This window comes from Helianthus annuus, chromosome 12 (assembly GCF_002127325.2).
Source record: "Helianthus annuus cultivar XRQ/B chromosome 12, HanXRQr2.0-SUNRISE, whole genome shotgun sequence".
NCBI classification, from domain to species: domain Eukaryota; kingdom Viridiplantae; phylum Streptophyta; class Magnoliopsida; order Asterales; family Asteraceae; genus Helianthus; species Helianthus annuus.
The window spans coordinates 47,230,858-47,246,199 of NC_035444.2; positions in this window are offsets into that span (position 1 = coordinate 47,230,858).

Sequence of the window (15,342 nt, forward strand, 5' to 3'; positions counted from 1 at the left end):
AATGCGCATTTTGGCCGAAACTACGACTCGTCACTGAGCCTAGATAACGGGGTAATCAGTAGGTATGGTCACTACGGACCATAACCATCGTGATCACGCTCACGTTATGAAGTTCCATGAACTTCGCATCGACCATAAGCTGGTCAATGCAGAAAGTCAACTAAACGTCGACTTTCGGACTCGAAAAGCGAATAAAAGAGCGAAAGAAGACTTACGGAGGGTCCCCGAGTGCTAATCAAGATCAAATAGCTCAGGTATGAAACAAAGGTTCCAACTTAGAGCTTTAGATCTGATTCTTGTGGGTATTTACACCAAGGGGGGGGTATTTATAGGAAAAGTGGAACCGTTAGGATCGTTTTATCGAATATCGTGCCTTGATCGTGTGCGTACATGTGTTACCTACCTAGATTCACTGAATATGGCCCTTGGCCTTTCATTGGGTGAAAAGGCATTCGACCTTTTCGCAATCTGAAGAGCCAATCAGCATTAAATGTGGTTTCTGCTGTACTGGGGACCCCTTACGGACCGTATGGGTTTTGCCTTACGGTCCGTAAGGACCTAGTTTGGCAGATTTGCAGTTTTGGTCCCTGCAGCGCTATAACTTGGTATTTGATGCGTTTTTGGCACGTTTAAGCTCCGTTAACCCCATTTCAAAGCTCTAAAATGATGTTAAAGTATAGGGAACTGAAAATGTGCTCAAAAATATGTCGGATGTTGGTTCGTTTAGCCGTACGGTCGCGATGTTCGGTTAATTACGACGGAATGCGCATAAGCGCAAAAGACGATCCAAATTGCGCGACGAACGGATTTTTCTCATGCCATACACTTGGGCATAATATAAGGATGTTCACATAAATTTTTGGGTGTCCGGATGTATTCAGAACGTAAGTTATGCGCAAAAGTGCAAACTTGTGCACTTTTTGACACTTTTAGCCCCTGAATGATCCAAAAGTTTGTTTTAGCATACCAAAACCCCTCAAAGCCTATTTCTAAGCTATGTAAAGGATATTTATGGTATGTTTAACTTATGGACATGTTCCGGAATGTTCGTTACAGTTCAAATTGGCATACTTTCGCAGTTTGTCAAGTTTAGTCCCTATAAGCGAATTAACTTGTTTTTGCCATACCAAAGCCTTCAAAACTTATTTCTAAGTTATGTAAAGGTTATTTAAGGTATGTTGAGTATATGTTGATGTTCCGGAGTATTTGTCGCATTAAACTGAGTACGTTTTCGCACTAGTTTGCGTATAATTCTCTAGAAAGCGATGTAGAGTTTGAAATTGAACAAAAGTCAAAACACGAAAAATGTAAAGCACAACGAAACAAACATTGGGATCAAATAACATTATTTTATTGATAATTGAACTGTTCACAATGATTACATGCACAGATGTTACAAAAAGTATAGTATTGCGACATAAATAACCAACTCAAATCAAGTTGATTACAGTTTATAAAATCTCGTAGCCATGATTCTTAACCCCAAAAACATTTGTTTGATTAAATCCAGATTTGTAAATCGTTTTAGGAATAAAAACTCGAATAGTATAATATTATTATTGGAAAAACCTTGTATTACAACTTGATTTTGTTTACCATTGCCCAAGTGATCTAGATAACGCAACGATGTATAAGGTATTAAAAGCACTTATATATGGGAAGTACCAGCGGCGTATCCACCATGCTTTCAACACATTATACCCGCCCCGTTACCTAATTACTTCCCTAACCCAATAGTTCAAACAGATTTCAAACGGTTCATGTCAATCAAACGGTTACAAACGGTTCACATAGTCAAGTAGTCACAAACGGTTCATATAGTCAAGTAGTCACAACGGTTCACATAGTCCAACGGTTCATCTAGTCAATGGTTACAAATGGTTCACATAATCAACGGTTACTACATAGTCAATTGGTTACAAACGGTTCACATAGTCAAGCAGTCACAAACGGTTCATATAGTCAAGTAGTCACAAACGGTTCATATAGTCAAGTAGCCACAACGGTTCACGTAGTCCAATGGTTCATCTAGTCAACGGTTACAAACGGTTCACATAATCAACGGTTACTACAAAGTCAATTGGTTACAAACGGTTCCCATGATCAAATGGATACAACGGTTCAAATGATCAAATGGTTACAACGGTTCAAAGTGTAAAACAATGTGTCCATATGCTGGATGAGCATATGCGACAAAATGTAGTACATGGAAATCAATGTGCTAGCATGTTAAGTGAACATACATAGCAAAACGTAATAAAATCATGTACTAATAGTGTACTATTGAACATAGTAAGTAATGATATAAAAACATGGGAAACGTGAAAGTATTAAATAGGCACATGTGTTCCACCCCAAAACAGTTTGAAAACAGTAAAAGAGGGGACTATGTACTCACTTGAGGGTGCTTAGAAGTCTTGGACAACAACCAAGCAAAGCTAGAGGGATCACGGAATCAAACGGCACCCTATACAGGTAACTATGTAAATAACCGGACCTAAATCGGGAGATCGGATATAATGGGGTCTTGTAAACCAAATGAGTGTTGGAACTCATGTGATATGGTTTAACAAAGCCTACATCCTAAAACGAAACCTAACCTAAGTGCTTTCGACCCGTTACGACCCGTTTGGGTAGCTTACACTACTTTAACGCGTCGTTCGCGTAAAACGCGTTCGAGACGTCTAACTAGTCCTATGACAAGTATTATATGCCTAAACATGTTTAATTATGTTGCATAATCAGTAAGGTGACAAATGTTTAGGTTACATATGCTTAAAATCCAATTATGCATGAAAAGGGCATTTCGGTCATTTACCTAAGGCATATAATCTACCTATCATACAACTACTTAAACTAGGTGACCATAAGGTATAACCTCGGAAGGTTATTCCCTATACAACTATGGTCACTAAACATGCTTGGTCGGATCCTAATGATCAACCAAACGGGTCGAGTTCGAAAGTCTAAGCGGCGGTTTAGATCGCTTGACTTACGACTCTAAACAAGCACTAAACTAAAAGTGACGAGCTAAGCATGTTAAAACATGCTTACCTAAGTTAGAAAACATGTTTTGATATCAAAACAAAGTGTTTTGATACCAAGAGTAGTTTGGTTGCAAAATACGCTTAAATGCGCATTTTGACCGAAACTGCGACTCGTCGCTACGCCTAGTCAACGTGGTAATCAGTGGGTATAGTCACTAAAGACTATAACCAACGTGATTACGCTCACGTTGCGAAGTTCAAACGAACTTCTCGTTGACCAACTCGTGGTCAAAGCTGAAAGTCAAACTATATTTGACTTCCAAACTAGGAAAGAAATAAAAAGAATGAAAGAATACTCACAATGGGTCCTTGCTATCTTTTCTACAAGAAAACCAAGTTCCCAAATAGATTAGAAAGCTCCAAAGACTTTGGGGAGCTCTCCAAATCAGATGTGACAGGAGAAGAATGAGGAATGAGGAGGTTGGCTTGCTATTTATACTTGTAATGAACTCATAAGATCATTACAAGTGTTTGTGTGGCCAACAAGGATTAAATCATGGCCATACAAGTGTTACAAGCAGGTTAGAAGCCTTGGTGATCACACAAACTTGCTCAACACACAAGAAATTTGCATAAACAGCCCCTGAAGTATCAACAGTTTGCTAAAATTGAGTTTCTGGTCGCTGGGCACTTCACGCGGCCCGCGTAATGATAGGGAGGATCCTTACGCGCCCCGCCTGAGGAAAGTTTGACAGGAATGTCAAAACAGGTCCCTGCACTTCAGAAACTTGGATTTCGGCTGATTTTTGACACGTTTAAGCCCCGTTAACCTCATTTCAAGGCTCCAAAATGAAGTTAAAGTATTGGGAACTCAAAACATGCTAAAAAATATCTCGGATGTCGGTTCGTTTGGTCGTACGGTTGCGTTGTTCGGTTAATTACGACGGGAGTCGTAACGAACGCAAAAACGATCCAAATTGAGCGACGAATGGAATTTTATCATGCGAATCACTAAAATATAATATTTTAATGATAACATAAATTTTTGGGTGTCCGGATATATTCAGAACGTAAGATATGCGCGAAAATGCAAACTTGTGCACTTTTTGACGCTTTTAGTACCTGAATGAGTATAAAGTTTATTTTAGCACACCGAACCCCTCAAAGCCTACTTCTAAGCTATGTAAATGATATTTAAGGTGTGTTTAACTTATGGTCAAGTTCCGGATTGTTCATTACAGTACAAATCGGCATACTTTCGCAATTTGTCGAATTTAGTCCATGTAAGCGAATAAACTTGATTTCGGCATACCAAACCATCCAAAACTTATTTCTAAGTTATGTGAAGGTTATTTAAGGTATGTTAAGCCTATGTCACTGTTCTGGAGTGTTTGTTGCATTAAACTGGCTATATTTACGCATCAGATCGCGTATAACCTTCCAGAAAGCGATTTAAAGCCCGAAATCGAACAAGAATTGATACGTGCAAATGATACACATATTTTCACAAATCCCAAGTATGAAACACAAAATTTCATTGGTTTGGCATTTGTTTGACGGTCACAGTGACACAGGTGTCACAGTCTCCCCTACTTTAGGAAATTTCGTCCCGAAATTTATTCGTAGGAGTCTGTCTGTGACTTTGTGTCATATAACCACTAGAGATATGCAAAGCATAATCTTATCATTTCCTTAACAGACATTCTTCAGAAACGAAAATGAATGGATGGAGTCATTTTCAACAGATGTTTCCTCAGAAACGGAAATGAAAAGGATAACCAAACGGATATTCATTTCCTTCAACGGATATTCTTCAGAAACGAAAATGAACAAACGGAGTCATTTTCAACAGATGCTTCCTCAGAATCGGAAATGAAAAGGATAATCAAACGGATATTCATTTCCTTCAATGGATATTCTTCAGAAGCGAAAATGAATGGATGATCCATTTTCCTCAACGGATTCTTCATCAGAACGAAAATGAAGGATTAAACAAACGATATTCATTTCCATCAACGGATATTCTTCAGAAGAGAAAATGAATGGATGATCCATTTTCTTCAACGGATTCTTCATCAGAACGGAAATGAAGGATTAAACAAACGGATATTCATTTCCATCAACGGATATTCTTCAGAAGCGACAATGAATGGATGATCCATTTTCTTCAACGGATTCTTCATCAGAACGGAAATGAAGGATTAAACAAACGGATACTCATTTCCATCAACGGATATTCTTCAGAAGCGAAAATGAATGGATGATCCATTTTCTTTAACGGATTCTTCATCAGAATGGAAATGAAGGACTAAACGGATATTCATTTCCATCAACGGATATTCTTCAGAAGCGAAAATGAATGGATGATCCATTTTCTTCAACGGATTCTTCATCGGAACGGAAATGAAATATTAAACAAGCGGATATTCATTTCCATCAACGGATATTCTTTCAGAAGTGAAAAATGAATAGCTAGTTCATTTTTCTTCAATGGATGCTTCATCAGAATTGGAAATGAACAGGGTTCACTCTAGAAACATAACAAAACTCGCTGTGTTTTCTGTGCACTAAATTCTATAATTATATAGGCCTCCATAATTACATAATTCCTTGCACAGCCCGCACAGTTCATTTCATAATGTGTAGGGGAAGAAAATCAAACCTGTGATGAGTGTGGCTAGACTACCATAGGGTCCTTTTAATTAGGTCGCCAAATGATCTCTTTAATTAGACCACCAAGGAGTCTTTTCACCTATTTCATCACATGAAATTCCTAACCAGATTTTTGGATAAATCTGTTTAACTAGACCACTCAAGGGGTCTAATTATGGAATAGTACTTCATAATCCAAGGGACTTAACTACAGCGTAGAAGTCCATTAAGGATTTAAGATAGTACCTTTGGATATCCTACTATGAATCCCTTATACGAAGATATGGAAGATTCTATGAGGATTTGGATAACAAAAAATTTGGATCACACAAAACATAAAAGGGAACACATAAGCACATAATCACATAATTGATTAACTTGACCTTTAATTTGTTATCTTTGGACACGGATATTTAAAGCACACCAGGAATCCAATTCGTGGATTTCATTTGGCACTTTAATCATAAGAATCTAACTATGGAGATAGAAAGATCTTAATAGGAATTCGGATTTATCCTTATTGAATCGTAATATACGTATTAAGGAATTCAATTTAGGTCTCCGATTTGATTGATAATCATCCATAAGGATCTAATTATGAGGATAGAAAGATCCTATTTTGGAATTTAGAATTCTTTGTAACAAGAGGTGTTTCGGCACCTTGCACTAGGTGTGCTTAAGTCGATACACAAGGTAGAAAGTTCATGAGGTTGAGGCGCTAGATATGCAAAGGCGACATATGAAGCAGGATTTGAAGGTTTGAACAGCAGCAGGGTTTATAACAGCTTTGCCTTGGATTTCAAAGCGGCACATGTCAACCAAATGTCCCCATCGTCCACCGTGGGTACACTTGAAACAGGGTATTTGATTCGGATGATGACGGCTACATTGATTTCAACAAGGAGCTGCTCCCTTATACGGTTTCATCCCTGAGGCGAGTCATGGTGATAGCTAAATCAACGATCCTCTGGATTACGACGCCTATTTGCTGGGTAACTGCAGCACCTGGTTCGGACATTTGAGTGTTGTTGCGATGAAGAGGCATCTTGAAGACAATGGAAGCCATAGGAGGAAACAAGCGAAAGATAGCCAAAAGAGAATGACAACGCATGAAGATTGTGACCATTTGTTTGTTACCAAAGGCAAACAAATGAGACAGTGACTAATCAAAGTAAGTGGGTCAATATAATGTATCGCGAAGACATGCTCGCCTATAAGTGGACACTCACCCCAAGAGTTCCCAGGTAAGAGTGACTGGTCCGATACTGTGGATTTGTACGAACACTCTAGCCTTAGACAGAAGGCCCAGGGTACAGGCATCCACTCTTCCAGTTTGCACGTGTTCACATTATTTAGACTCAAACTTTGACGGGATCTTTGAAAACATAAAGGGTTCGAAACCTTATATCAAAGGGTTCAAAACCTAGTAATCAATCATCCTAGAACAGATGATTAGTTTTCAAGGCAGATCAAAATTTATGTTCTTATTGTGGTTGTCACTTAAGGATAAGTGACGGTATTGTTTTATGACTAAACGCAAGTAAACTCGCGTTAGGGTCCTAGGAAGGTTATAGTCTAGGTTAAAGCATTACTAATAACCTAATTCCCTATAACCATTGGCTCTGATACCAACTTTTCTGTCACACCCCGACCACGTAAAACAACAAAACGTGGCGGAAACGTCGGGGAGTGTTGTAACAGAATCATTGTTTCACAACCATGGATTAAACAGTTTTGTTTTATTAAATTATTAAACTAAATGTTTTGATACAAATTAGATAAATACAACTATTATCTTTCAAGTTTTAAAGTCGCTAAGGCCTTGTCCATTCCTATGTGAGAGTACACCAATATCATCATCAAGCATCATCAACTATTGTACCTGAAACACATGTGAAAATTGGTACGTCAGCATAAAAATGCCGGCGAGTACATTGGTTTTGTATGAGTTTCAGATTCATGGCTCGTTTTACATAGTGCAATACTTATTTAAAAAAACTTGTTTTGAAAAGTATAGTATTGCGACATAAATAACCAACTCAAATCAAGTTGATTATAGTTTATAAAATCTCGTAGCCATGATTCTTAACCCCCAAAAACATTTGTTTGATTAAATCCAGATTTGTAAATCGTTTTAGTCAAGTAGTCACAAACGGTTCATATAGTCAAGTAGTCACAAACGGTTCATATAGTCAAGTAGCCACAATGGTTCATATAGTCCAACGGTTCATCTAGTTAACGGTTACAAACGGTTCACATAATCAACGGTTACTACATAGTCAATTGGTTACAAACGGCTCATGTGACACCTGTGTCACCGCGACCATCAAACAAATACCAAGCCGATGAAATATTGTATTTCATACATGGGATCTTGTATAAATATGTGTATCTTTTGCACATATCAATTCTTGTTCAATTTCAAGTCTACATCACTTTCTAGAGAATTATACGCAAACTGGTGCATAAACGAACTCAGTTTAATGCGAAAAATACTCCGGAACACCTACATATACTTAACATACCTTAAATAACCTTTACATAACTTAGAAATAAGTTTTGAAGGCTTTGGTATGGCAAAAACAAGTTAATTCGCTTACAGGGACTAAACTTGACAAACTGCGAAAGTATGCCAATTTGAACTGTAACGAACATTCCGGAACATGTCCATAAGTTAAACATACCATAAATATCCTTTACATAGCTTAGAAATAGGCTTTGAGGGGTTTGGTATGCTAAAATAAACTTTTGGATCATTCAGGGACTAAAAGTGTCAAAAAGTGCATAAGTTTGCACTTTCGCGCATAACTTACGTTCTGAATACATCCGGACATCCAAAAATTTATGTAAGCATTATAATATTATGACTTAGTGTTTGGCATGAGAAAAATCCATTCGTCGCGTAATTTGGATCATCTTTCGCGCTTATGCGCATTCCGTCGTAATTAAGCGAACATCGCGATCGTACGGCCAAACGAACCAACATCCGACATATTTTGGGCATGTTTCATGTCCACAATGTTTAGGCATCATTTTAGGGCCTTAAAGTTGGCTTTACAGGCCTTAGAAGGGCTGAAAATGGCTTAAATACGCATCAGGGACCTAAACTGTAAATTCAGCAAGTGGTGCAGATCAGACGGGGCCAGGCGGCCCGCGTGAGTCTGGCCTGCACATTGACGCGGGCCGCGTGGGACTATCAGACCAGATTCAATGTTTGAATCCACTTGCAGTTGGCCTTTCGTTCGTTCAAGGGGCAATGCCCTTTCACCCAATCAAGAGCCAAGGGCCATTTTCAGTAACCACAACATTTTGACAAGTGGACGCTTAGGATCGTGGCACGAAAAATCAAGAAACGATCCTAACGGCTCTACTTTTCCTATAAATACCCCCTTTGATGCAAAACCCACACAAATCTGATCAAAATGCTCTAAGTTGATGCCATTGCTTCATACCTGAGCTCTTTGATCTAGATTAGCATTCGGGGACCCTCCGTAAGTACTCTTTCATTCTTTTATTCGCTTTTCGAGTCCAAAAGTCAACATTTTGTTTGACTTTCCGTGTGACCAGCCTATGGTCAACACGAAGTTCATAACGTGAGCGTGATCACGAAGGTTATAGTCCGTAGTGACTATACCTACTGATTACGACGTTATCTAGGCTCAGTGACGAGTCGTAGTTTCGGCCAAAATGCGCATTCTTGCGTGTTTTGTAACCAAACTACTCGTCAGCATCAAAGCTGTTTGTTTTGATGCCAAACCTGTTTTCTAAACTTAGTTGAGCATGTTCTAACATGCTTAGCTCGTCACTTTTAGTATAGTGCTTATATTGGGTCGTAAGGTAAGCGATCTAAACCATCGCTTATACTTTCGAACCCGACCCATTTGGTCGATCATTAGGATCCGACCAAACATATTAGGTGACCATAGCTATAACCTTCCGAGGTTATACCTTATGATCACGATGTTAGGCGTTCCATACGCGTTCTACGCGAACGACGCGCTAAGGTAGCATAAGCTACCTAAACGGGTCGTGATGGGTCGTAAGCACTTAGGTTAAGTTTCATTTTAGTATGTAGGCTTTGTTAAACCATATTACATGAGTCTCCATACTCTTTTGGTTTACGAACCCGCATACTATCCGATCCTTCCGATTTTGGTCCTGTATATTATTGTAGCTACCTATTAGGTGCCGTTTGATATTCTGTGATCTCTAGCATTATTTGGTTATTATACAAGAATTTCAAAGAAATCTCAGGTGAGTACATTGAACCCCATCTTTTACATGTTTTCGAGGAGTCAATATGAGTACATTGAACCCCTCTTTTACCGTTTTCCAAACTGTTTTGGGGTGAAACACATGTGCCTACTTGTTACTTTCATGCTTCCCGGTTTTCACATCATATACTTGCTATGTTCGATAGTACATATATAGTACATGATTTCATTGTGTTCATGCTATGTATGCCCATTGTGTGCGTACTTAGTACATTGCTTTACATTACATTACATTTCATGCTATGTATGCCCATTGTGTGCGTACTTAGTACATTGCTTTACATTACATGCTATGTATGCCCATTGTGTGCGTACTTAGTACATTGCTTTACATTGCATTTCTGTTGCATATGCTCATCCAGCATATGAACACGTTATGCTACATTTTGAACCGTTGTGACCATTTGACTATGTGAACCGTCTAAACCCGTTTGATTATATGAACCGTTTGTAACCATTGAACCGTGTGAACCAGTTGTATCCGTTGATATGATTTACATTTGACAATAGACATTTGACTATACATGAACATTTCTACAATTGTTAAACATTTCATCTCGACGGTTTGGTTTGAGTAAGTGATTACGTAACGAGGCGTGTGTAATATGATACAAGCATGGTGGATACGCCGCTGGTACTTCATATATATAAGTGTTTGTATGGTATTACATATCGTAGTGTTATTTGAATCATTTCAATTTGAGACATATGACATTTTATACAAATAACACACTTTTCACGAGACATTGTTTTACAAACGACTTATCTTATACAAACACATTTTACATGGTTATCCGTTTAACCATACAGTGTTCTCTTATTTATACATATCATTTGATCTTACCATTTTTCAAATGATTTACAAGACAAAGCAAAATACGAGGTTCATGACTAAACATTTTCTCAAACATAAGTCATGAATTCCGTTTTCACAAAACCAATGTATCTCACAGGCATTTTTATGCTGACGTACCTATTTTCACATGCGTTTTCAGGAGATGATGCATAGGACTTATCAAGACATACTTAGGCGGACCTGTGCCTTAGTGACTTAAAACGAGACAAGAACTAGTTAATTTACGTTATGTACTCTTTGGTTCTTGTTTAAACAATGTAAACATTCATGATTGATTAATAAAACGAAACTTCAATTGCCATGGATTTGAAACAATTGATTCTGTTACAACACTCCCCGATGTTTCCGCCACGATTCGTATGTTCTTCGTGGTCGGGGTGTGACAGAAAATTTGGTATCAGAGCTAATGGTTATAGGGAATTAGGTTATTAGTAATGCTTTGACCTAGTCTATAACCTTCCTAGGACCCTAACGCGAGTTTACTTGCGTTTAGTCATAAAACAATACTGTCGCCTATCCTTAGGCGACGACCACAACAAGTGCATAAATTTCAAAACCGCTTTGAAAACTAATCATCTGTTCTAGGATGATTGATTACTAGGTTTTGAACCCTCTATTGTAAGGTTTTGAACCCTCTGTTATAAGGTTTTGAACCCCGTTGAATTTTCAAAACTCTCGTCAAAGTTTTGGGTCCTAAATAGTGTGAACACGTGCAAACTGGAAGAGTGGATGCCTCTACCCTGGGTTTTCTGTCTAAGGTTAGAGTGTTCGTACAAATCCACGTAATCGGACCAGTCACTCTTACCTGGGAACTCTTGGGGTGAGTGTCCACTTATAGGCGAGCATGTCTTCACGATACACTATGAGGATCTATTTGCTTTGATTCAGCCTTGGTGTTGTTTGTTTGCTTCGTGGATTCAAACAAATGACCATCAACCATGATTATGGTCGGTAATTGTAACATCCTATTCTTACCCAATGCCATTTCATTTGCTTTCTTTCTTGTTTCTCTTTTAGAATGCCTCCTCGACGTGAAAACCAGATAGCGACTGCCGAACTAGCAGAGATCATTGCACAACAAATGGCTGCTCAATTCCCAAACCTCTTTGCTCAATGGAACCAAGCCAACAACAACAATCACGCCCCCGCAACTTCAAGACGTTCAACTCGGCTAAGCCATCAAAGTTTTCTGGGTCTTAAGGAGCGACTGCACTTCTGCAATGGTTCGAGAGTTTAGAGAACACCTTCAGACATGTTCAATGTCCAAATGAGCGAAAGGAAGAATTCGCATCTAGCGTCTTTGAGAAACGAGCTTTCACATGGTGGAATGTGTGATGAGAGATAGGGGTGCCGATGTGGCACTGGCTTAAACATGGCAAGAGCTTCGAGCTCTGATGATGAAGGAATTTTGTCCTCGTCATGAGATCAGGGCTTTGGAAAAGGAGTTTGACGATCTTAAGCAAGTTAGCGGTGAGCATCGAGCCTACACGGACCGTTATGAGGAGTTAAGTTTGTTATGCCCGGATATGGTTACACCTTTGGATAAGGCAATCGAAAAGTACATTGATGGCCTCCCTGACTCAATACAAGACATTGTGACTGGTAGCAACCCTACTACAGTTAGACAGGCCATTGAGCTATCTGCAACCTTGACTGAATCAAAGATCAGGAAAGGTAAACTTTTCCGAAAAGGTGACAAGAAACCGGTCAGGGAATCGAACCCAGTCGAGGAATCAAAGACCATGGATGAACAGACTAAATCTCCTAAGAAGTCAAAGAAGCGAAAGGCTTCTCAGAACTTCGCCGTGGTCGCTCACAATGGTCAAGCCGTCCCCAACCAACCAGCTCAACCCCCTGCTAGAAAACCATACAATGGAACTGCACCCTTGTGCAACCAATGTAGCCTCCATCATCATGCCAATGTACAGTGCCGTAAATGCCAAACTTGTGGGCTTATAGGCCACACAACAAGAGTCTGCCCAGCTGCAACTGCGCCAAACCAAGCTGGCAACAATCCTGCTCAAGGTCGTTTTCTACCAGGTTCTTGTTTCAACTGTGGCGAGATGGGTCATTTCCGAAGAAATTGCCCAAAGCTTGCTAATGCAAATCCAGCACAGGGATGAGCATCTGACTAACTAGAAGACAACATCGTTTAGAAATAATCATGTCTTATGTATTAGTTTCTTTTGTTGTCAAGATCCAATGAATAGTTGATATCATTGTTTATAAATAAATCTTTCATTTACATTGCAATGTATTTGTGTGGTTGCATGTATAAACAACATATCCCTTACAATACCGACAATCAAGAAACCGTATTCCTTGAAGAACAAACTACCCCCAAAATTCTCCCATTCTATAATCACTTGCGTCTTCCACAAAATTCCTAAGTACCCGTTTATTCTAAGGAAACGAAGTACAAGGCGCATGTTACAACACAAGACGAATACCCAAAGGTATTACTTAAAATCCTCAGTGGACTTCTAAGTTATAGTTAAGTCCCTTGGATTATGAAGTATACTTCATAATTAGACCCCTTGAGAGGTCCAGTGAAACAAATTGATCCAAAAATTTGGTTAGGGATATCATGTGATAATATAGCTGAAAGGACTCTTTGGTGCCTAACTAAGAAGATCCCCTGTCGATCTACTTAAAAGGACCAGATGGAAGTCTAGTCACCCTCATCACAGGTTTGATATCCTTCCCCAAAACATTACAAAACAAACTGTGCGGACTGTGCAAGGGATTACGTAATTATGGATGCATACATAATTATGGAATTTAGTGCACAGAAATCACAGCAAGTTCTGTCATGTGTTTAGAGTTAACCCTATTCATTTCCATTTCTGATGAAGCAACCGTTGAAAATGACTCCGTTAGTTCATTTTCGTTTCTGAAGACTTACCCGTTGAGGAAATGAATATCCGTTGTGAAATCCTTCATTTCCGTTTCTGATGAAGCAACCGTTGAAAATGACTCCGTTAGTTCATTTTCGTTTCTGAAGACTTACTCGTTGAGGAAATGAATATTCGTTGTGTAATCCTTCATTTCCAACTCTGATGAAGCAACCGTTGAAGATGACTCCGTTAGCTCATTTTCGTTTCTGACGATTTACCCATTGAGGAAATGAATATCCGTTGTGTAATCCTTCATTTCCAACTCTGATGAAGCAACCGTTGAAGATGACTCCGTTAGCTCATTTTCGTTTCTGACGATTTATCTGTTGGGGAAATGAATATCCATTGTGTAATCCTTCATTTCCAACTCTGATGAAGCAACCGTTGAAGATGACTCCGTTAGCTCATTTTCGTTTCTGACGATTTATCCGTTGGGGAAATGAATATCCGTTGTGTAATCCTTCATTTCCAACTCTGATGAAGCAACCGTTGAAGATGACTCCGTTAGCTCATTTTCGTTTCTGACGATTTATCCGTTGGGGAAATGAGTATCCGTTGTGTAATCCTTCATTTCCAACTTTGATGAAGCAACCGTTGAAGATGACTCCGTTAGCTCATTTTCATTTTTGATGATTTATCTGTTGGGGAAATGAATATCCGTTGTGTAATCCTTCATTTCCAACGCTGATGAAGCAACCGTTAAAGATGACTCCGTTAGCTCATTTTTGTTTCTGACGATTTATCCGTTGGGGAAAATCAATATCCATTGTGTAATCCTTCATTTCCATTTCTGATGAAGCAACCATTAAAAATGACTCCGTCTGTTCATTTTTCGTTTCTGAAGATTTTCCCGTTGAGGAAATGAACACCCGTTTGCTTATTCCGTCATTTCCATTTTTGAAGAATGACCGTTAAGGAAATGACAGGATATTGCCTTGCATATCGCTGGTGGGTATTTGGCAAAGTCACAAATAGACTCCTACGAATAAATTTCGGGACGAAATTTCCTAAAGTAGGGGAGACTGTGACACCTGTGTCACCGCGACCATCAAACAAATACCAAGCCGATGAAATATTGTATTTCATACTTGGGATCTTGTATAAATATGTGTATCTTTTGCACATGTCAATTCTTGTTCAATTTCAATTCTACATCACTTTCTGGAGAATTATACGCAAACTGGTGCATAAACGAACTCAGTTTAATGCGACAAATACTCCGGAACACCTACATATACTTAACATACCTTAAATAACCTTTACATAACTTAGAAATAAGTTTTGAAGGCTTTGGTATGGCAAAAACAAGTTAATTCGCTTACAGGGACTAAACTTGACAAACTGCGAAAGTATGCCAATTTGAACTGTAACGAACATTCCGGAACATGTCCATAATTTAAACATACCATAAATATCCTTTACATAGCTTAGAAATAGGCTTTAAGGGGTTTGGTATGCTAAAACAAACTTTTGGATCATTCAGGGACTAAAAGTGTCAAAAAGTGCATAAGTTTGCACTTTCGCGCATAACTTACGTTCTGAATACATCCGGACATCCAAAAATTTATGTAAGCATTATAATATTATGCCTTAGTGTTTGGCATGAGAAAAATCCATTCGTCGCGTCATTTGGATCGTCTTTCGCGCTTATGCGCATTCCGTCGTAATTAAGCGAA